Here is a 23,443-nt window from a genome sequence, read left to right as displayed (position 1 = left end):
AGGAAAGAAATAATAATAATAAAATAAAATAAAGAACCGAAGAGGAGGTGGGGAGGGTTTGCGTTAAGGAAACTCAAGTGTTTGCTTCTTATACTTATTTTCCCTCGTTGAAGGGACACTTGTGTAAGAATAGGAGAGAGCTCACAGCACCGCAGCGCTCCTGGGCTGCCTGGCCGGGAGGTGGGCGAGGGGCGGCCAGGCAGGCGGCTCCCAGGGCCATGCAGGGATCCCCCCCCTCCCCGCCGCCGGCTTTTAAATGGGGAAGTAAAAAGACAACAGTTTAACAAAAAAAAAAAAAAAGGAAAAAAAAAACCTGACCTCAAGAGCTGTCTTTCCTGGGACATCTGTTATTAACTTGAGGAAGCGTGACATACATTTGGTTAGATCACAAAGACTCAGGGTTATCCTGACACAGTTTGGGAAAGATTTGAAGACTGAGGTGTCCCCACACCGCTCGGGAACTGGCTCCTGTGTGATGGCCCTGGCTGGAAAGAAGTTTTTACATCTGAAATCAGGCGTCGAAACAGCTTCCTGGAGGCCTCGGCCCTGGCTGGCTTTTCCCCTGGGGAAAACCCAGCCAAAGTTGATTTTGTCCCAGGTTGTCCTGAGCAATACAGGATCGAACGCGAAGAAGGAAAAAGATGCTGGGATTAGCCCGGAGGAAACATTTACCAAATCCCTATTGCTTTACCAAAACCCAACTCGTTTCTGCTTCCCCTGATCAGTTCTTATATCCAAATGAAACTAAGCACACTCTCCTGTTTCAAAGCACGTCACTTATTTTAGCTTCCAGTTTATCTAAAAGTACTGTTGTCATCTCTCTTAGTGCTGGAGATTAAAAAGCAAATATAAAAAATTAAAACGCACACCAGGCAGCCAATGTGGAAGAAAGTTATCGGTGCTGAATGAGGGAATTCTGCATCACTTTGAGTGTGTTGTGCCAGCACGTGTGCCTGTGGGTGTGCGAGTGTGGGTCTTTGCTCCCTCCGTCTTTGTGCTGCCGGGTTTCTGCCGGACGTCTTATAGCTCATCTTTGGGTTAGACCTCAAAATTCTGTAGGAGAAAAATCAAAATAGTAAAGGATCCTGGGCAACAGTTTCCTAAAATATTTTGTCTCCCACAGCTATCTAAAAGCATATGAACTGAATTATTCTCAATAGTGGTGCTGATCAAAAATCTTTCTTTCAAGTTGCTTTTGTGGGGAGGTTAACACTTTACACATTTGAAACCTAACAACTGTATCTGGGGCTTTTAAACATTTTTAAAGGTGTCACGAACATTTTAAAGCCAGCTCCCACAAACTCTGCTTTCGTCCTGTTGGAAAGCCAGAGAAAAGGATGGCTCCAGCTTTATGAAATGAATAGCAGCATGCAAGTTAGCGTTTGGAAATGAAAGCCTTATTCCAACAAAGCTGTAGCTGAAGTCAAGGTTTAACTGTTCAGCAGTCCTTGTTTTATATTATGAACATGTACATGATTCATTTCTGATCAATCCAAGAAGTTCCCTTCTTTTTTTTTTTTCCTTTTCTCTCTCCTTTTTCGTAGACCCTTTTATCACTGGTGTGGGCGAGCGCTACCCAGGAGGATTTGATATGTCAACACTCACTTTCAGTCACTCTCAGCTGGTTTCTGATCAGCTCGGAGGCTTTGGGTGTTTGGTTTGCTCTGCAGCGCTTTGGCCAGCGGAGGACTGCTCCGAGTACTCGCTTGGAAGGTGCCAGTGCAGAAATCGTGTGCTGCAACAATCAGCATATAAAGATTAGAAATGGGCTTTTCAGTGAAATCAAATCCTGTTGCAGTGTTGGTAGCTGTAAGAAATGTGGCCTAAAGAGAGAGGCAGTTGCGTTGGAAAGAAAAGTGATGACTTTTTTTTTTTAAGTGAAGGCCAGAGAATTTGGTGTTACAGAAAAAGAAAGAGAGATAGGACTAGAAAAATCCTAATAGAAAGAGGGAAGACTTGGGAATAGCTTGGAGTTGGAGAGGCAGATCGGGCTGTGAAAGGAGAGAAGAACAGTCTGAGACTCTGGCTGGTGGGATGTGTTCAGGGCAGCAGACCTCAAAGGCCAAGCCAAGAGCGCTGTATGTCTGAGACACTTTACTCAGTTGTGTTGTTTTTCATTCCTAAAGATAAAAAAATGTTTCCAGTCAGAAAAACACATTTTTATTGAATTCCATGAAAGTTCATACTTAAAAAATGTGTTTTCCATTTCTGACTTTTTTTGTTTTATGAAACACTAGAGCTTTTGAAATCTCCTAGCGAACTTTGGCACTTTTACGTTTGTTCTATCGTTTACTCTGTCATTTATAAGGGCATTAGCAAGAAGTTAAAGCTGATGTGTGTTTTAACTCCACATCATCTTCTGATGTGGAGCTTTCCCTAGATTTCAAGTTATACCGTTCTCCCTTTCAATCCCACCGTCTCAGTCCTAAAATATTGAAGAGGCTGCTTCAGACCGCGCTAGGGCTCGTTTGGAGGGAAGGGAGAGCGCCTCTGCCCTGGGAATTCCCATTTTGCTGCAGATGATTATAAAGCAGAAATATATCCAGCAGAAAGGATTTCAAGGCTCCTTTTGCAGGCTGGGGTTTCTAGGCGGAGAGGCTGAGTGATGCAGCAGCATCTCATGTGCCCTGCTCCCAAGAGCAGCAGTTTTGGTCTGTCAGTCCCCGATGACCAGTGCCTGTCCCTAAGTTTAAATTAATTAATTGGGACTGGCTCGAGGTTATGCCAAGGCCTGTGCTATGGCACTAGGTATGTGTCTGGGAACAGGAATCAGGCAAATGAGCATTTGAGCAAGTTACTCCGTGACCCTTTGCAGATTCGCTGATCCCAGCCACGCTGGGAGAGGTCCAGAACCTGAATTAGCAGGAAAATCCTCTGGGGTGTTGGGGATTCAACTTAAAGGCCCAGTTGCTCGATGTGTGCGTGCATGGGGCAGGCAAAGAGAAGGAGGATGAGCGAGGGGAGAGCAGCGCCGGCGGGGAGGAGAGGGGGCCGCGCATGGCGGGGGCCCAAGCCAGGTAGGAACGCCCCTGCCCAGGCGGTCTCTTCCCCCCTTGTTATCCCGTTGTCTTTCCCTTTCTCTGATTTTTGTGTGCCTGCGTGTCTCCCTCCCCTCCTTCTTGTCTGTATGTCTCCTCTCTCATTCTTGTCTCGCTCCACCCCTCCGTCTTTCCCGTCTGTCTGGCCCACACCCCTTTTGTCCTGCTCTGCAGCTCCCCGGCGCTTTTGTGTGCTAATAGCGGCCGACGGACTGCGAGGGGGCCAGCGATGCCCACCCCGTGCGGCCTCTCCCGCCCTGCAAGAGCCTGCAGCAGGGTTTTTGGTTTTAACTCAGCTGCTGAAGACCAGTGAGGCTGCTGTGCCCGGGCTGCCTTGCCACGCACTGGGCCACGTTCGCACATGGCCTCACTAGGTGCAGCATCTCGGCCGGCTCGGCTGTGATGGCCGTGGCTCGGAGCAGACGTGTCCCAGCAGCACGTGTGCTGCTGGTGCATGAAAGTTAGCTTGGAGAGCCCGTGGAGATGGTGGCAGCAAGGCATAATAGGTCGAGGGGAGCCTCAGAGAAACTACCTAGGCTTCTTGGAGCTGTGCTGGGATCCAGCGCAGTGCATGGGGCAGTGAGGAGGTCTTTTTTGCTGAGCCCAGTGAAAGGACCAGTGCTCGTTCACCCAGCATGGCTCCTTGGCTGTGAGCTCCTTGCGGCAGAAACCACCGCTTCTGCGTCTGAACTCTGGGGTCTCTTGGAGCTGCTGGCACCCACCTAACTGGAGCAACGGGAAAGGGCTTGAGTCACCACATGGACGTGGGTTTCTCACTGCCCCTCGCTCCTAACATCCTCCAGCACCTGCCCCATGTACCTGCCATCTCCTCCCTCTGATCAGGGAGAAGTGGGGCAGGTGCTGGTGGGACGCTTCCAGGCCACGTAGCAAAAGCTGCTCCATGTTTGACTTCCCATGAGGTGTAAATAGTGGTGTCGGTCCCTGGGGACCTGGGGGTGGCCTCGGCAGGCACGAAGCCGGCAGTGATGGAAGTGTCACTCCCGGGGAGCAGTGAAATGGGACCTGGGCCCTGGCCGGTTCAGGCCAAGCTGCTGCTTTCTACTTATGCGCCTGCCCTTGTCACCCGCAGCGGTGACAGCATGCCGCATGCTGCATCGCTCCTCTCCCTCCGGGGAGGCCTCTGATTGCTCTCCGGAGCTGAGACGCTCCGCCAAGCGCGCTGGGGACCCTCCGCCGGCGCCTGGGGGGGGGGGTGCCCCGCTTCGAGCGGAGCCCCCCGGGGCAAGCGGGGCCCCCTTTTGCACGGGGGCGTTTTCTTGGCTGGGTGACGCTTGTTGCAACGAGGTGTCACATTCGTTTTCCAAAGAGCCGCCTTCCCTGCCCCGGTTTTGTCCGGGGCAGCGGCGGGCTGCGGCTGTGTGCCTGCGCTGAAGCCGGCAGGAACCTGCTGCTCTTCCTCCCAGCCCCGGGCTTCGCCGCAGGCGCGGGAGGACGCCGCGAGGCAGCCGGGCGACGCCGAGACCTTTCGTCCTGGCCGCAAGGTAGACAGCGAGGGGTGACGTATCCCGCTGCTGAGAAGGGCAAAGGACAAACCGCCTGGGGGAGAAGATCAGGAGGCTGAGAAAAAGCAGCTGGTGAGCAGAGTAATTCCTTCTGAAGAAATAAAAAGGTATCTCTTGTAAAAGGAAAATCTGGGCGGTCAAGTGATGTATCTCTTACAGCCACCTATTCCCTCCGAAACGGTGTGGAGGCGTTTGTAAGTAAGTGGCCCCTGCTTTGCCACTGCGGTTAGATGTGAAGGTGGCAAGAATTAGAGTCGGTGATTCCGTTGTGCCTAATTACTCATCCTTTTCAAGACTTGTTTGAAATATTTTTCCCTGACACTGTCTTTTCTTCCCCCTGAAGAGAATAAGTGAAAAAAAAAGAGAGCAGAGATGGAGAGAATAAATGCTAATGAGAAATTAAATGAAGTATTTATATTCCATGCTTACGTGTCTCATTTGTAAGCATGGAGTAAAAATACTATAGTATGTATGTATGTATGTATGTATGTATGTATGTATGTACGCATATACACACTGAGATACAGCTTGCTTGAGAGCTTGTACATGGGTGCGCGTGTGTTTGCGCATACGTGTATGTGGAGCCAGAGACAGCAATCCTCCTGTGCTGTTGTAGCTTTGATTTGCAGATGGGTTGGCCGGAGTCGGCTGGTTTCTCTTTACGTAAAGACATAAATAAGCCCCCTTAAAAAATGCCATGGGCTCAGATGAAACAACGCAAATGCTAATGAGCACAAAAGCGGTTCGCAGCCCCCCGAGGAGGAGCCGTTTGCGGGTTTCCAGCGCGCGCTGACCTTTTGCGCGAGCGGTTCGCCCTGCCGCAACGTCAGCCTGCGTGACCTTCTGCCGCGCGCAGGACTTGCCATGTCCTGGAGAGAAATGCTGTCCCCGCCGAGTCCACCGCAGCGTCCTGATGCCCGACGGACCCAGGGACGACGTCTGGCAGCGTTTGCTTTTCTAGAGATCACACGCCGTCACCGCTGCACGAGGAGGATATGCAAGTCTGGTTTTATTAATCTAGTACAGCCTTCTACGTATTAAAAAAATAGGCGCGCCATTAATAATAAATTCGCCACGTTTCTCTGTCACTTCCAATTTGTGTGAGTTTGCAGGCGGGCCGCTGTGTCAGCCGGCGCCGCTAAGCTGCCAGAGCTCCTCTTACCTGACATCTCGGCACCTGCAAGGGGCCGCGCGGGCGCCGCCGGCCTCCGTCCGGGCAGGCTTCCCGAGGGGCAGCCCGGTCCCTGCCGCTCTCAGTAAGGAGAGACCGGCTCGGCTGGCAGCTGTGAGCTGAGAGAGGTTTGCTGTTCCGTGGGATGGCGAAAAAGAATCAAAAGGGAAAACATATGGATTTTTTTTTAAAGGAAAAGAGCTAGCAAAGTTTTTCTTTGCGGTCTGAGCACTGTTAACTGGCAAAGTAGCTTAGCATGTGTTTAGATGCGTAATTGGTGAAGTAGCGGCTTAAACATTTCCAAATAAATCTGCTTTTCCTCTGCGGAGACCAGATTTGAAGCTGCAGTGATTGACTGTAGGGAAGTATATCGGACACTCGGTCTTGCTAAGAGCATCGTCCAGTACCAGGCGTGGGGCTTGCAGGCGTGGGGAGGTCCAGCCTTCGGACTGGAACAGCATGTCGCTTGGCCTTCTTAGGGCAGGTCTGGTGGACACCTGACAGCAGCCACAAGCCCTTGACTTCGTCAGGCTCTTCAGGTTTGCTGACGCGGCAGCAAAAGGAGTGCGTGCGTGCGTGCGTGCGTGCGTGCGTGTGTTGAGGGAGCGCTCCCAGGGCAGACAGGGCGCTGGGGAGCCCGAGCGGGGCATACGTAGCTTGTGCCTGTCTCCTCCTGTTTGACTCTTTGCTATGAGAAATGGCATGGGCTTCTGACTTTGCCATCTCCTCCAGTCTATTTAAAAAAAAAAAAAGAACAGTCCATTAAATCTGGAAGTCTTTGGGCTGTGGGTTGTCTCTTAGCACGGGACACCTTAGCCTGGTGTCCTGAGGAAGTGTTGCTCCATGGCTCTCCCTGTCCCCCTGCTTGACTAACTCTGTCTGTCTGTCCGTCGATAATCTATAAAAACCCCTACGTTGGAAGCATCAGGCTTCATGAGCTGGGCCAGTCCCAAGACTGCTCGGCGCTCCTTCCGAATCTCAAGTCAGGCCCGGCGGTGCCGTGGGAACGGCGTGAAGAGCTTGAAATAGTGATCTCTCTCCCTCTCTGGGAATATGTGTATTTGCACAGGACTTTTATGTCTGTTGAAGGCAGAGCCCTTTACACCTCTTGCTTCCAGGATTTGCTTCCCAGCTACAAGCGTTAAAAAGAAAACACACTTTTGCTTTCAAGAGAAAGCCGAGTGTTGCCGCGCCAAGCGGGACGCAGGGCGGCCAGCTGGACTGCCCAGGCGCTGCTCGCTCCGGGAGGGCGCGTGAAGGAGCCGCGCGAGCGGGGAGAGCGCGTCAGCCGGGCCGGAGGGGCAAAGCGCGCAGAGGAGCCCGCCTTGCGCGCGGTGCCTGGCTCGCGCGCCGTGGGCGCTCCGCACGGCTGGGGTACGGCCGCCCACGAGGTGCCGTGCAACACACGTGCTACACTGCAGTTCAGTGCGAGCCGGGGAAACCCCTTGAGAGCGACGGCGTAAATAGGTACTGGGGCCGTTCCCCCAGAGGTAGCAGACAAGGGTTTTGGAGGAAACTTCTGTTAATGGCGCTGATTATTTTGTTTTGTTTTGTTTTTTTCTCGTCTGTCATTTCTTTCTTTCTTTTGAAAGCCCCCAATCCAAACATCTGCTTATGCCTCGACGGGGCTCGCGGCAGCCGGCGGAGGCCACGGCGCGGGCAACGGTGAGACGCGCGGCTCGCGGGGTGGTTGCCCGCTTGCAGAGCACTGTGTGCCTCATCACACCGGTGACAGGGCGACAGCGACTCCAGCAGCGCAAATCAGCGCAGCTGCTTTGCTGGGGGGGGGGGAGAGGCATCCGTCGCCGGGCAGAGCTGCGGGTCCGGCCCCGACGGCCGTGCACCGCCTCGGGAGCTCGCCCGCGGTCCGCGGGGCCCCCCGGGCAGCGGCGAAATCCACCCTGGCGTTGGGAGCAAAGGGGCTGAAAGAAGGCAGAGGAGGGCGGCGGGCGGTAATTACTGCAGAGGGCCTTTCCGTGCGCCGAGGCGCCGGCGCCGGCAGAATCGCTCTCGGGAACATGTTGCTCTGAACCGTGAACCTGAGATTGAGATGAAAGTGCGGTAGAGGTATCTCCAGGCTGCACCACGTAGCACGTGCTCACCCTGTGTTTGCTTAACCCTTGCCGATGGGACGGGAGCCGCGGGGACACGTCGAGGAGATCCTCGCCGCAGTGTTGCTGCAGCCGCGGGGTCACAGGATACAAGGAAGACAGAGTTTGAGAATGATTTTGTTCAATATCAGCTGTGCTTTTCGGTGATCCACCCATCACAAACGTCTTTGTAAACGCTCATCCCTAAAAGATCGCAAAAGATTTTTCTTGAATGATGGTTTGAAAGTTATCTTTGCAGGGATTACTGTACAAAATGTGCGTATGTCTGTGTACACATAGCCAATCACAAAAAACCCAAATCCTGTTTACAATTTGCTGGAGAAATATAAATGTCGTGGTTGGTTTTTGTTTCTAACTGAATTCGATTTTAGCATTTTACTCTGACTTTCCCACCTGGAACAGGTTAGACAGGCAACCTTGTCTGAATGAGATGTGATAAGGCTAGCTGAGTCTAATAAATGAACACCATTTTACTTTTTTAAACATGTTTTTTTCAAGAGTTGTACTGAAGTACTTAGAAATTCTCATTAATCTCTCAGAGTTATCTTTCTGATACGTGTATGATTGCTATTTTATAGGAAATGCCAGTTGAATACTACCGATTTTTTCTCCCAAGAATGACTCCTAGGCACCCAGAGAAACTGAATAAGAATATATGGGAGCAAATAAGAGCAGAATTTGGCCCCCCAAACACCAGTTTTCTGAAAGAAAAGGCTAAGAAGGTTCTGAGAAGCAATACAACACGCTGTTTTAAAATTCAGTTATTGTCCTAGTGATTGACTGCGCTAACCGTATCCTGCCGGTAACGTCTGGCTTTTAAAATATATATTTGTGATTAGTTTAATTCATGGGGCTTTTTTCCTCTGAATTGATTTGATGAAATGAACTAGGCAAATAATAAATTTTTCACTGGAATGAATCTGCTTAATCAATTTAGACAATCAGTTTGTTCTTTGCTTAATAGCATTTGCAAAAAGAAGACAAAGTCTTTCATTAACAAGGATGGCCAGACATTCGTAATGAGAGGTGGCATCTAACATCAGGTTAGGTCTTCTGCAGGAGCAGAAAAAAGGATTAAACATCTGGTGCAAGTACCTGGCTCCAAAATGCCTCTCTTGCTGCTCAGTGTGGGCTTTGGCATCTGCTTTTCCCCTGGCAAGAATCCCACTCACCTCCACGGACGTTTTGCTAGCGCAGGAGTTAGCGGCAGGTACAGCTGGCCAGAGCGGTACCCGCTTAAAAACCGTGCACGTTCCCCTCCTGCTCTCCCTGGGAGCTTGGTGAATAACGCCCAGGCCCAACGCGTTGCAGCGGATACATACAAGAAAGTTTTCTCACTTCCTTTTGCTTTTCGGACAGGGAGCTTAATGTTGAGTGTTATTAAATAACCGCGTTCTTACAATGGGCTGAAAAGTAAAAGCTCATCTAAGAATCCAGGGAATTCAGAGCATCTCTGTACGGAGAAAACAAACACTACTACCCGGAGAGTGATTATGCTTGTACCGCAGTGCCGAGTACTGTTTGGTCTAGTAATTTTAAAGACATTATCTCCTCATGTTTTATTTTCTCTCTGTTCTGGATTTTATGTTGATTTTAATTATACCTCTTAGGAATAATATCTGGTAAACTAATTTTGGTGAATGGCAATGAAAAAGCATTATCCACCTACGGTAATTACACATATTTCTTAGTCCCTAGATAAAATAGTTTTACTTAAACCCCACTACAGAATTTATAAGCTCCCTTTCTACAGAGGCTGGCAGTGGAGTTTCGGATAATAGAAATCGGATAGAGTAATCTCGGCATCCCAGATGGCTGCCTCTAGGAGCAACATAAACAGTTTCCCCCAACAAATTTCCTTTTGCAACCTTGACAGAAAAACACAGCGAGCCGAAGCAAAGACATTCGGTATTTTCCCTCCTGGTTCCTATTAATTTAATAACTTAGGGGTCGGTCCCACTGCCTTTGGAAGCCAAAGGGGGTTGTTGCCACTTAGTTTTGCAAGAGCAGAAAGCAAGTTTCAGGGTGTTGCAGACAACCCGGCGGGCCGGATTCGGCTGCGGCGGCCCGATCGCAGGGCAGGTCCCGCGGGGCTACGCCGCGGGGCTGGGAGCAGCATCGCGGTCGAAATCTGGCGGGCGGGCGCTCACAGCTGGTTTCTCCGCCACCGAATCCCAGCCCCATCAGAAGCTTCTCCGCAGTGATTCTGTGAATGCCCTGCGGCCCAGCGCCGGGGGTTTTGTAGCCCTGCTCGGGATGCAGCATTGTTTTGATACAGGATTCTTTGGATCGTCCCGTCTTGCTTCTAGCATAGTGCTCTCCTGACACTTTAGCCTCTCTTTATTAAGCTGAACATCCCGTTTAAAAAACGGAATGCTCCAAAAGCGTTCTTTCTGAGACTTTGTTGTAAAATAAACTATTTTTAAGACAATAGCATCTTTTTTTCCCATCTCTTCCTAGCTTTTAGAAGCAGAAGAGCAAGCTGAGCAATTGTTTTCACCTGTGGGCAGTACCCAAGGACTGACAACCTTCTCCTGGGACGCCCTTCCTGCCCCTCTGCTGCTCCTTAAAGTCTCTCCTCCGAGCCTCTCCTCCCCCAGCACTTTGCAGGCAGATGTGTGTGCGGTTACAGGGCTGCAGCATGCAGAGGGAGAGGAAGGGTCCTCTGCTAGCGTGGGAGCCCTGAGCAGCGCGGCCGGGCTGGACACTGCTTGGGAGAAATGCTGCTGCTGCTGCTGCTGCCGCCGCCTTAGCTGGGTGCAGACCTCCCCTGTCAGCCCCTCTGAGAGCTTCCGCCGCCGGACGTGGCCCCATTGCGCATTAGCTGTCCTGGCACCTGGTAGCTACACACCTCTATTGGGGATTTTCTTTTCTTTAGCGGTTGATTAATATTAAACAGAGAATTACATTAATTTCTTCAAAAGGTTTGATGAAAATGAGCCTTAAAGCCAAGCATTACCATGTCCTTTAAAGTTGTAAAAAATATTTGTGATCCAGTTTCTTACAGGGGCAAAAGGTGCTCAAATCTGTATTTTATTTGGCATTTCTGCTGTGTTTTAGCACAGTTAAATGCAGGAGCACAAGACATCAGAATCGCCTTCCCTATTTAACGCTCTATGGGCTCTGAGCTCATGTTCAAGGGAGCCTGCCTGGTTTTACCTCAAAAGAGGCAACGCTGGCAACTCAAACTTCACTTCTTTGCTCTTCCTGAAGACTTAGTGCTCTGTGTGTGCGTGGTGACGGGGAGGTTTTTCCATGCCTGTTTCTGGGACACCTCAAGAATTCCTCTAAAGCCTGTTTTTTTTTTTAATTTTAATTTTTTATTTTTTGGACCTTATTGACTGCAGCAAAAGGCTCTTCTGGATTAAAATGGAAGAAAGATCAGGTCCATTGCCTTTATTGAGTGTTTTATGCAATAGTTTCTACTTGATTGGAAACTAAAAAGATACAAGATTTAGGCACTGATCACCAGTGATCTGCAGTAATTTGAAATAAAATACTGTACTGTTTACAGTGTCTCCCTGCATGGCAGGTATTTAGTCTGGTCAGTCAAGGATCTCCAGAAAAGAAAAGTATGGTTTTTTTTTTTCTTTTTCTCTCTGTCCCTTCACACACTCTTCTCTTCAGCTGCTTCTCCAGTTTTTTTCATTTTGCTTTAAATAACGGTTTAATTAGCAGATGTAAATATATATCAGATAAAGAAACAGCAAACAAATCCCTCAATGCCAGCAGCAAGTGTTGTTACACAGGGAAGTCAAACAAATGCCACTTTAAAAAATCTATTGAATAATCCACTTTGCAACATTTGATTATTGAGATACCTAGAAATAAAGGTTAAAAATGATTGTTAAAGAGACTGTAAGAAAAAGTATGTTACATTAATAAATTATTTGATGTTGGAAGAGCAGAATGCAGCAAATCTGCAGCCTATACCAACCTGGCTATTTAAAGAGTGTAAGTCAAGAAATAGTCTTGCTTCAGCTGGAGGCTCCGAAAGAAATAAAGCCTTGTAAACATGGTGCAATGTTCTAGCTCTAAAGAGCATTTTCTCCAAAGAGAAAATACATGTTTTAATTTTAAAGATAATCTATGGGGAAGAATTGTTAGCTGTTATATTGCTTAGTTTTGATCGACAAGTTAAGAGTCATTTATAATAATCAATTCATTGCATCTTATATTGAAATACTATTTAAACTTAGAGCTGAATACAGAGCAGCGTTGTCCACAGGCAGAAAGTAATTTCATTTTGTTGCTGGGATCTCATTAAGCATGAGGAAGGGGCGTCAGGCTGAGTGCGAGGGAGCCAGTCGCTCGCTCTAGCGCTCAGACCTTCTGTTTTAAGGTAAATTCACAGTGTTTGCATGCACCCATGTGTGCGTGCGTGCATTTCTAGGAGTGGAAGCGTTTCTCCAGAAAGCAGCTCTGGTCTTTCTGCCGATCACCGGCAGCCCCAAGCGAGCAGAAGTGTGCAAATCGCAATGAAAAATGCAAACTCTCTGCTGTCTGTGCCTGCGCTGCACTGTCTTCCCTGCGATCCAGGGGTTACCTGGGTCCTTGCCATCACTCAGTATGTTTTGACTGGTCTGTGCGTCTCAGCGGAGATTTCCTGCAATGCTGGGAAGGGAGCAGGAAGGCTAGTTCAGAGCAATTAAGTGAACGACGATGGCTTTTTCCAGTGTCTTGTGAGCAATGTTATAGTGGCTGACAAACGGACTGAGCCCGTTGCATGTTAAATGTTTGTGCAGTTAATTGTTACTGGCGTCTTTTGGTGAGTCAGTCAAGTGTGCTAATAAACACGGGAGCTGAAGGCTTACTGTTTTACGGGGAAAATATAAATTCTAACATCTGTAGATTGCGTCTTGGCACTTCATGGCTGCAACATTAATGATCTGTTATAATATTTCCCTTTTTTGTTGTTTTTTAAGCACGCAGAAATCAAATATTAACATGATTAAGAATTCAGCATTACATGTAAGGCGGAGAAGAGCTGCAGGTGGTGACAGACAACTGGATTGTGTTTGATCTGGCAGTTTTCATCTATGCCACCATTTTATTCCTGCTGTGGGACTGCAGCAAAATGGTGGTTTGCTTGTTCTGTGCCTTCGTGATGAATAGGGAGTGTGAAATCCCGGCTCCTGTGAGCCAGGGAGCGTGCTAGCTCTGAAAAAGGGCACGCTGAAAGAAATACCCTTGCTGATATATAAGGCACAATAGGAAATCCTACTGGGGAGCTCCCAGTATTGGAACGGGGAAAGAACTACATTAATTCTTTTAATGAGATGAGGATTTAGGAATTTCCTTTGTCCAGAGAGGTTTTTTTCCTCTTTCATGTTTTCACTGGTTAGGGGAGGGAGATAATCTCCTTGCAGTGTATGTACAGGAACGCCTTGTCGTGATGTCTCTAAAACAGCTAAGTGCCAAGGAAGGATCCTGTTGTCTTTGAGGAGCCCAAATTCTTCCTCCTGTAGGCTCCAGGATCAGTTTTACTTGAGGATTTTGCCTGAAGGGACCTGGGTGCAGAAGCAGGAGACCAGTCGTGCAGAGCCCAGCTTGCACGGGGGCTACCGCTGGGCTGGCCCTAGTCCAGGCAGGCCGGGAGAGCAGGGACCCCCTGGAGCTGACCCCAGTTTGGGGAACCTTTCGGCGCGGAGGACACTTCCTCTCCTGACCCAGGAGCATGTCAGCCCTTCCCTGGCTGTTCCCCAAGTCCTCTGAGAAGGTGGCAGCAGGGGTTTGTTTCCCTGGACCGAAGAGTTGAGCTCAGTGCCTGTTTCCTTGGCTGACCACTGTGATTTCTATCTACCAGAGATTTCCTTAGGCAAAGCAACACTTGTCGATCTGGGCTCTCTCAAATGACATCCAGGATGGGATCGGAGTGCTGGTTCCCCATTAGTGCCCCATCACTGATGCCTGAACTAGCAATAGGCTTCTAGAGACCATGGGAAACTTCTGTATTACTTCTAAGAGAAATGACACATGACTCAGTTTCCCCACTCCCTCTTGAGTTTTGACCTGCTAGAGCTGAAGGGGTTAATTTCTCCCTTGGGTGGGGAGGTGAGAGGCCAGGCCCTGTCTCAGCAAACCTAATGGAGTGTGGATGGGTTGATGGGATCAATCTGTAGAGAACTGCCAGCACCTGGAACCAAGAGTTCACCTTGGAGAGACATTGGAAAGCAAGAGCTGGTGCTAACTTTGAGTGGCTGGCAACTAAGAAGAACAGGGCACTTGGAAGTGGCATAAGCAGAGCTTATGGATGTGTTGGTGAGCTTCCGTGAGGCCATCTCTGCTCTGAGCTTGGTGGGAGAGGGCCACTGGACATGTGAGTTTTGCCTTTGAGTTCACACTTTGTTGGGGAGCTGGGACAGGCTGTGGGGTTGTGGAGCCTGAAGGACCTTGCTATTCCTGCTGCCAAAAGCTTGGGTTAGGGCGGGGGTTTGCTGCTTGGCAGAAGAGAAACTTTTTCTGTGAATGGTTGACTGTACACTATAATCTTCCATATATGTTCTCTTCCCAGCCTTGGGCACTGAGTAACAAACCACCAGGTAGTGCAGTACCTACTGTTTTAAAGCAAAGGCTATCCATCAGATAAACTACTGGCAACCAGTAGGCCTTCCAGCCTCATGAACCCAAGGCCCAGCTACCTCATGCTGTCATGCAAGAGGTTTTCCTCCATACATTGTGGAGGAAAAAGAGAGAAACTGGGCCTTGGGCATGCCAAGCAGGGACAGAGCACCCAGCCGAGGCACCTTCTCTCAGCCGGCCTTGGCCAAGGGGAGCCATGGGGATGCCTGGGGGTCCCACAGCCACCGCTGGCTAGAAAAGGACCATCTGGTCATACGGAAGCATTTCTCAAGTACCTTCTGGTTCTTGTTCTGATCCGAGACCAGTAAAGCTATGTGGGCCAACACTGCTCCAATCCTGTTGTGTCCTGCCCAAGTGCTTCTGCAAGAGCAGTCAAGGCCATGTTGTCCATGTTCATTTATACAGCGAGTTGCATGGATTGGGGTGTGGATTTCCTGACTTCCAAGGTTAGTAAACACCTCGCACAACTCGGGGCGAACTGATATGATAGTAATCCATTAGAACTGCTTGTTTGCTGGTAATTTAAAAGGGAATTTTTTTGTACTGGGTTGAACTTCAGAAGAGAAACTATTTCAGCAAGGACTTTTTTTGCCTCAAGTTTTCTGCATGCTTCAGCCTCACTGTTGTGCTTAAAACTGTTGTGTATCGATAAGAGTTTCCTTCCACCCATAATCTACTTTCTCCTTCTGTTTGGTGCTGTAAACAAGCCATTAAAAATGTGTTTATGACATCACAGTTGGTGACCATGGAAATGACTTTGATGTTAGAAAGACAAATATAGCGTCGTGATTTCACGGCAGGATCGAGGAAGGAGAAGACCCTTGTTCAAATGGTGGGTAATTAACAAAGGTGGTGGAGGGGAGTCTTGAAAAAACATGAAGAGCCAATAGACTGAATATGATACATTTTTAAGTTTTCTCCAGTGTAAAAAAAATCCCTTTCAAATGAAAAAATTGCAGCACTCTAGCTGTGCTATTTTAAATAAAAGCCTATAGGGTAAAGAGAGAACTGGGTGGGGGGGGGGGGGAAGCTTTGGAATAAGAATTGCATATATGCAAAAACGCAGCAGGCATCTCTCAAGCTAGAGTGGCCTGTGCTTAAACCAGACTTGGAGCATCAGGGCCAACCATGGCACCAACCTTCCTCCAGTTTGCAGCAGTAAAAGTCCCCGAGGTTTTGAGTGGAAATGCATGTAGCTGAGATCTTTGTCTTCTGGGGGAAAAAACAAACAAACAAAACAAAACCATCCTTTGCTACATTATCCTCACAATCATACCTGTCTGCAGCTGGGTTCCTCAAAGGAGTCAAGGGAGCCAGGTTTGCAAAACCTCTTTGAATATCTATTTTTTTTTCCTTGCAAGTGCAGCAGCAGCCCAAACTAAAGGGAAGCCTCTTTTTGCTGAGATGCTGCAAGCATTTCTGATTGAACGGGAATTAGTACCGCTCTCAGTGAGCGACCTCCGAAAGTGCCTGTGATGCATGCAAACCAAGGCTGGAAGATGAGCTGTCTCTGCTGTTTGCTCTTGGGTTTACCGTGACTCAAAGCCATCCCCAGTCTTTTAGGCCAACGCTTGTGGCATGGCCACATCCATCCTTTACTGGGACTTGAAAATAAGCCATTATTTTGACATACATTTTATTAAACTATTAGCATTACACACTTCAGAGGCAGCGGGATTGAGCTGCTAGGAAAGTATTAACAAAATCCTTTCTGGGCTCACTTTTGGAGCAGTTGTTCCAGCATATGTAATTATGAATAAAATAGCCTCTGAAAAGACCTCCTTGGATTCAGAGAGAGATGAGGACAATAGGGTAGAGATTAAAAAAGATGGTTCTTCTCAGCTAATTGTTTTTAATAAAATGGTAAAAGTGAAGAAAACACCAGGAAACTATAATTAGGATGATAATGCATTGTTCTACAGAAATATGGGGCCCTATTGCCTCTCCTGCTGCAGGATAACAAAGAGAATAAAGCAGAAGAGAAGGGAAAAGTTGAGGGTTTGTTAAATACCAGACTGGAAAGGTCATTAATCTCCTCTTGAAGGCAAAGCCGATGTCAAATACTTGCCGCGGGGCTGCCCTGAGCTCTGCTCGGCCCGCTCGAGGGTTGTCCTCGCCACGTGCGGGCCAGCGGCGTTGGAGAGGTGGTGCTGGCCATCTCGCCGCGTCCTGGGGCCTCGCGAGATGCTCTGTGCTGCTGCCAAGGAGGCAGCCCGTGGGCTGAGGCTGGGCGAGACGAGCTGCCCTCGGAGAGGGTTTCTCACCAAGAGGAAGCCTGTGTGACTTGGTGCCCTCTCCATCCCCCCAAACATTCCTGAGCCAGTTACCATAGAGCTGTGACAACTCTTTGTAGCAAATAGCGTATTGACCCAAATTAGCTGTTTTCTCAGTTTGGAAGGAGGGACAGACAGACCGGGCTAGCTGAAGGCTTGTTCAGTCCTGGGCTACTGTGGCTCTCTCCCTGCATCATTAGGGATGTAGCATTTTGTTTGCTAGTATTTTTGGCCCGTGATTCACTCTTCAAGCCACCAGGAAATGTTTCTGCTCGTGAACCAGATGATGGCATTTTGACTTCTCTTTACAGAGATTTCGGCTGGGCAGGGCCTTTGCGGCACGTGTTCACGAGCGCGCTCTTGTGCCTGCTGTTCACCTCCTGTGCACTTGCTTGTGAAGGAAAACTGATCCACGGGCAAATATCAGAAAGGCTTTTTCAGACCAATATTTGGCAGTATTTAACCCTTCTTTTACCGCTGCCAGCTGCCCTTTGGGGTCTGAAACCTGCAAGCTTGGGAAGGTAGGAAAGGATGGCTTTGCAATCCCAGCACAGGCAGTAAGCATCTGTGTTCCTGGCAGCACCGCAGCCTTTCTCTGGGCTCATGCCTCACTGGATAACACCTTCCTTCCTTCCTTTTTTTTTGTTTCTTCTTTTTTTCCCCTGTTCCACCTTGCTAGCAGACTCTTTGCCACAGAGGCTAGCGGTTCACATAGTGCTTGCATGTGTCTCTGGTGCTTACCTGTTGGATGAAAGCTAAGGCTGCAGGTTTTAATTGGGCCTCCCAGGAGGCTTTTATGCCCTCAATTAACCTCTTGCATAATTATCAATAGATAAAAGCAGCCCGGCCCCTGGGATGGGGCAAAAGGGGCTGCTTGGCCAATAGCTGCCCTTTGCTTTAGAGCAGCAGGTTGCATCTCCCTCTGGGACCAGCACCGCAGTCGGGGCTGGCAGAGCCAGGACAGGGTGACGGGGGACACAAGGGCAGCTCGTCTGTACAGCACTGCGGTGCTCTTTGGCGGTTGTGGAAACCCTGAGCCCCTGCTGACTTACTTGGGGCATGGACATTGGGGACCAAATTGCCCTCTCAGAAATTTCGTAAAGCTCTTGCACCTCCAACGAGGGCCTGAGCCACCCCTCTTTCTACGCGGCCTTGCATGATGGATGCACATCCTGAGCTCGCCTGCGTTACCGGGTGCTTGGTACATGGAGAAGCTTCCTGGGTGGGTGATGCTCTGTTAAATGCCCCTGGCATGTTTAGCCCGGATGACTGGACTTCTGGATTTCTGTCCTGGCTGGAAGCAGGAGCCTCTTGGCCTCCAGTCGTTTGGTATTTTGGGTTGGCTGTTGCTTTCCTCCTGTTGGAAAATGGCAGTAATAGGGGAGTTTTTAAGCATCAGGTGAAGGACCTCTGCAAAGGTCCTTCAACTCCAAGGAGAAGGGGTTGGGGCAGTTCCAGCATTTGTATCCTGCCAAAAAAGTCCTGAAATTTTTGAGCTGAAGGGTGACTTTCATCTGTATTTGCCAGAGGAATTTAGTTCTCATTGGGCTGGAGGACTCTGTGGTACCGGGACAACTAAATGAGTGACAGCATAAGAGGCATAAGGCGGCAAAAGCTGAGCTGCTGACGGGGAAAGGAAAGCTTTAAAAATATCTGAGTTTTCTTTTTGGTACGCTTCAGACCAGTGCCTAATTAACACCTTGGAGAAGGGAGGCATTTCTTGTCCAGCAGCCCCCTGCTTCATCTCCTCCAGCAAGGCAGGAAAGACCAAATTTTCCATCTGTGAAATCCGTAAAGTAAATCAGAAAATAATATCTTACCAAAAAGAAGAAAGAATGAATCCTTTCAGTCCCATACAAAGAAGCAAGGAAGATCACAAAATCAAAGCATTTCAAAATACTCGAGGGTCACATTTAGCCTCTGGCACGGTGCAATAGGGAAGTGCAAAGTGTAGTTAGTGCTCGTTTTAGGTGCTTGATTTCGTGTGTTTTGTTTTGATTCTTGCAGGCTCCAGACAGAAAGCGATGCAGGTTCGCCTGGTGGGAGAGGTGGAGAAACTACAGTGACAGCGTTGAGCGGCGTACCCGAGAGGCCGAGCTGCCGGCGAAGCGCTCGAGCCGCCCGCCTCGCTGGCAGACTTTCCCGGCCGAGCTACGTAAGCGTACGAGCCCCTCGGTTCTCCGCCAGCAGAGCGATCGCGGTGTCGGAGATGTTGTCTGAAGTCATCGGTGAGGAGCCGGACGGAGACCACCAGCGCTCTAGCCCCAAACAGCCCTTTTTCAAAGGGAGCAACGTTGGTGGATTCTCACCGCGGTGATTATAGGGGATTATTCTAGGGTTCTCAGAAGTATCTGAAAACCAATCTTTCTAAGTTATTTCTGAATAGCTATTGAATGGATAATTTCCATAGCCATTATCAAAATGATGTGCTGGCGGTGAAATTCAGCTGTATTGTATGTGATCAGTAATTGGTGAAAGGTTTTCCTAGGGTTAAAAGTAGTGTCGGCAACAGCTCTGTGTAGGGATTTACAAGGTGTTTAGATACATTTTTATGTATTCAGTTGCTTTATGCTATCCAAATGCTTTGATGGTGTGGAGAAAGCTAACGGGATTTATCCGAGTATTTAAAGACAAACTGAAAAGACGTTTACCTTCTAAGACCCAAGTTCAGAGTTGCATCGTTTCTGTTAGCTGTTGATGACACAACCGGCATTTAAAACAACACAGTCTTGATAATTAATGATTTTCCCGTCTGGGGAACAGAGCAATAAATAACCGAGGCTCAAAAAAAATCAACATAAATATACTAGAGCAATTAGTAAAGAAAAACATCAGTGATAAAAGAGTGAAAGCTTTTCCTTAGTCTCTTCTTTTTTTTTCTTTTTTTCCTCTCTCAGATTATAGCAGTAAAGATTAAGATTATGCCTTACCTTCAGTTTCCGGTGACCCACAACCCGGCGGGGCGCGAGGAGGGGCAGCACCACCCTGCGGGCGCCGTGGGGCTGGCGTGGCCGCGGGCGCAGCGGAGCCGGAGGCCTGGCGCCGCTCGTGGCACGTGTGGGCCGCCGGCCGGCTGGAAGGAGCGTCTCGTGCCTGGCCGTCTCGTGAACGCGGTTTGCAGCAGCCTCTGGTTTGGCCTGCGGACAGGAGCCGAATGCAGCCGAGGAACGAGCGCCGCCTCTGAAATCGTTCCTCTCCCGTAGGGTGCTGGCGCAGGGACGGAGCTGAGCTGCTGCAAGGCTCAGGGGAGCAATGGGTAAAGCTGAGCGTGTGCCTCGCGATGACTCTGAGCCGTTGCTGCCTCGGAGGCCGCCGGGCAGCGCTCCCGGCTCCCCCCTTTCCCTCGAGCGCGCTGCCGCGCGAGCCTGCACCGCCGCACAGCTCCTGCTGCGTTCGCTCGCACCACCGAAGCCCTGAGCAAATGCTTGGAAGCGCTGGGCGGGAGGAAAAAAAGCTTGGAAAATCTGAAGTCATAGCGATTTTTTTTGCTAAGCGAGTGTGCAGTCGGGCATCTCTGCATCGCGCTGCTGTTTGCGAGAGAAACGCTGCGCTGCGGGGCTGTGCGGGCTGTGCGGGCTGTCGCAGGATGGGCCCGAGCTGCCGGGCTTGGTTCCCCTTGTCCTCCGTGTATAGGGATGCCTGGAAGCGGGCGCTGGAGTCACGCCGCCGAGCGCGCCGGGGCGGCTGCTAGCGCTGCTGCGTGCCCCCGGCGAGCCGGGAGCTCCCGGGGCGTGGGGCGGGCATGGTTGAAGATACAGCTTTTTTTTATTATTATTACCCATCAGCAGCAACAGGGCCTAAGGAGGTCTTTCTGCAGCTGGTTGCTGCGGGCTCCTGCCTGACGGCGCCGCTGCGGGATTGTCCGGCGGCTGCTCCGCGAGAGCTAAGCAGCCCTGCGGGGCTCCCACCTGCGGCGGGGGAAGCCTGGCTGCCTCCGTCGTGGTCTGGCCGGCTGGGCCCAGGGCTGTCCTTCCGTTTGAGCAGAGAAGCAATTTAACCCATTTAGAAATAACCAAATAAAAAGAAGAAAAAGTGTCATTTTACTCTTCGTTGATGCAACGCGTAGCACCTGTAACCAATATAAGCCATGAGGTGAGATGCTGCAGGTCAATGAACGTAACTTACCTAATTTGCTGTCAGCATAAATAGTACAAAACAAAGCCTTGCATTAACTGAATGGTGATTAGAAAAGCTTTTAAGACAAATACCAACACTTTATGATTGTATGTGTGAGGTAAATTCCCTGAGATTCAAAACACTGTATCTGCAAGCGTTTGTCTTCCTATTCAAAGGTGCAGTTAGCGATCGCTTTGCCCCCGGTGAATCTCACCGGTCTCGTCTTTACTGGCGCTCTTCCACACCGCTCTGCTTTCGGCCGCTCAGGGAACGGCGTTGCTCCTGCAGAGCCCCGCGCCAGGGCCGCCGCGGCCTGGCCCCAGCGCAAGAAAGGCAGGAAGGAGGGGAAAAACGCGTTGGACGCGTTGAGAGGCGGAGAGCCGAGGGGAGCTGCCGCGGGGAAGGCGCTCGCGTGCGCTCCCCTTGTCAGCAGAGCGAGCGGGCTGAAAAGCTCGCGTGCGCGCAGCCGGCCGAAGCTGACCCGGGCAGCCTCCATTTACATAGCGCACCCTTGGGACCGGCTCGTTACCGCAACATCCCCCTAATCATCACCTCCGCGGGACGGGCGCGTGGGTGTGAACGTGCCCTGGGATCCCCGGCGCTTCGTCCCCCGAGCGGCATCCAGCCTGGTCCTCTCGCCGTTCTCGTGATGACAGATGCACGTACCGTCGGAAGCGGGTCTTGCCTGCCGTTACACCATGTAAATCGATAACGTGAGAATACAGCCGTTAACACAATGTACCGTTTTCCTATTGCTACAATGCCCTGGTTGTTCCGAAGGAAAGCGATTTTATGCTCCGCTGAAGCACGGTGCGCTTAGCCTTCAACTAGCAGCAAACGCCAGTAACGTACTGTGAAACGTTACTGCTACGCAAGTAACATCCTGTATTTATCTACAAGTATCCCCACAAAGACTAATTTCAGCAAGGGCAACGGCTGGGGTGTGAGAGCAGCACAGAGTCCCCCTAAAGGACAGTTCGAACTGCTCCGACCCCGCGTCTCCCGTGCTTTCCCCCGACGTCCGAGCATCGTCTGTGGGACGCCTGTCCTTGAGTCTCCGGCGTGGCGGCCTCCCTGCGGGGCAAGGAAGTCAGCTCTTTCTGGACGTTTCTTATGGGCTGAGATGTACGGAACTAGTAGCAGGAAACCTCCAAAACTGTAGTTATCAGTATGGGCCTCAGTGGCTGCTCCGGCCGTCCGTCAAGTCTTGCAGAAGTTGAGTCGTTTCAGCTAGGGCTGCCAAAGGAAGCGCTGGTGATGGGGCTGCTCACAGTGCTTGGGCGGCACGAGAGAAGAAAGATGCTGCTGTTTAAAGGTCACCCCTCCTGACCGTCTTTTTAAAAGCAGAAGTTGCTCGGAGTCCGCTTCTGAGCAAGGCGGGCTTGAGGTGTTTAGCCTGGGGTAGAAATCAGGCAGATGCAAGATATAAGAAAAACGTGTTGTTGAGGTGGAAAAGCCATAATTCCTGAGTTCATCGGCTCAGCATAAGGGGGCACCGAGGGCTATTGGCAGTCATTCTTTTTCCATGCAAGCCCTCTTTAAATACGAAAACTGTAACGTGCTCGGGCCTGAGCTGTGAGTATTGATTTCCCTTCATGCCCGAACGCAGCCGGCGCGGTCGCGGGACCAGCCGGGCAGGGAGAGGCTGGAGCTCAGCGCACGCCTCCCGAGTTCTCTGGCAGAATCGTTTTTCGTTGAAAAATGGTGGTTTTGTCGGAGTTGGGACTGTTTAGCAGAAACAGATTAATTACACTGCAGGCAGGCGAGAGGTAAAAGGAGTTGCTTTGGTTTTCTTGTTTGCTTTCGCAGTAATGTGTTTCAAGGATATCCTAGCAAAATGGTTTCGAAACAAGTTTTTCAGCGTATTTCACCTTTGCTTTTTTCGATGGGCAGACCGGCAGGTGCCGGGTTTGCGCGCTACCAGAGCGAAGCCCAGCGGGTTCGTGTTTTACCAGGTCGCTGCGATCTGGTCTGCCAAGAGGAAGCAGCGTGGGAGCCCTGAGAGAAGTTTCTTTCTTGGTGTTCATTTTTGGGCAGTTTCTAGGTCTTGGATGTTGTCCTTGATGTGGAAGGAAAATGCATTTTGAAACGTTGAGTTATAGCACAGAATAGAAATTCTGGCGTTGGCTCAGCCCTGCCTGGCGCGTGTAAGATGGACGTAGGGAAGGATTAGGCTCCAGGCGCTGCAGGTACGCCCCTAAATAAGGGAGTAATTGAGCACGGAGGGGGCGGTCGGCGAAGGACGAGTGCCAATGCTGAGTTCTTCCAATAAAACGGGCTGCTGAGGCTTCCCGCGCCTGCGCTGCCTGCCGGCAGGCTGGACGTGGCGCGGCGGCGCTGTGCACGGCGCGGGGCACGTTCACAGCCCACCTCCGCCCAGCAGGGCAGGAAGCCCGGGGCGTGAAAGGATTACAAAGCTATGTTGCGCCTTCAGATTTTAAGCATAACTCAGGGATTTTGCTGGGGAGTCTGCCTGGAAACAGCATAACGGGGACACAGAAGTGGTCATTAATGCAGTGCAGGATCAGTGCCGTCGCTGGGACTCTCCGTATCCGTTTTTCCCACCGTGCTCTTGCTGGCGACCTGCTTCGCCCCGCGAGTGGCTCCGTGTCGGCACGCGGAGAGAGGC

At 50.2% G+C, this 23,443-nt stretch overlaps 1 long non-coding RNA gene across 1 annotated transcript in view; it reads left to right on the top strand.

The window, feature by feature from the left end:
- The window catches only part of LOC138068783 (uncharacterized), a 68,136-nt gene extending 48,509 nt beyond the window's left edge, over positions 1-19,627 (top strand). Inside the window, exon 3 of the long non-coding RNA XR_011143551.1 lies at positions 18,706-19,627. This is a non-coding gene — a long non-coding RNA (uncharacterized lncRNA). The remainder of the gene's footprint in view (positions 1-18,705) is intronic.
- The last annotated feature ends 3,816 nt before the right edge of the window (positions 19,628-23,443 follow it).

The sequence above is a fragment of the Struthio camelus genome, chromosome 11 (assembly GCF_040807025.1).
Source record: "Struthio camelus isolate bStrCam1 chromosome 11, bStrCam1.hap1, whole genome shotgun sequence".
Lineage (NCBI taxonomy): Eukaryota > Metazoa > Chordata > Aves > Struthioniformes > Struthionidae > Struthio > Struthio camelus.
This window is presented reverse-complemented; position numbering and strand designations above follow the sequence as displayed.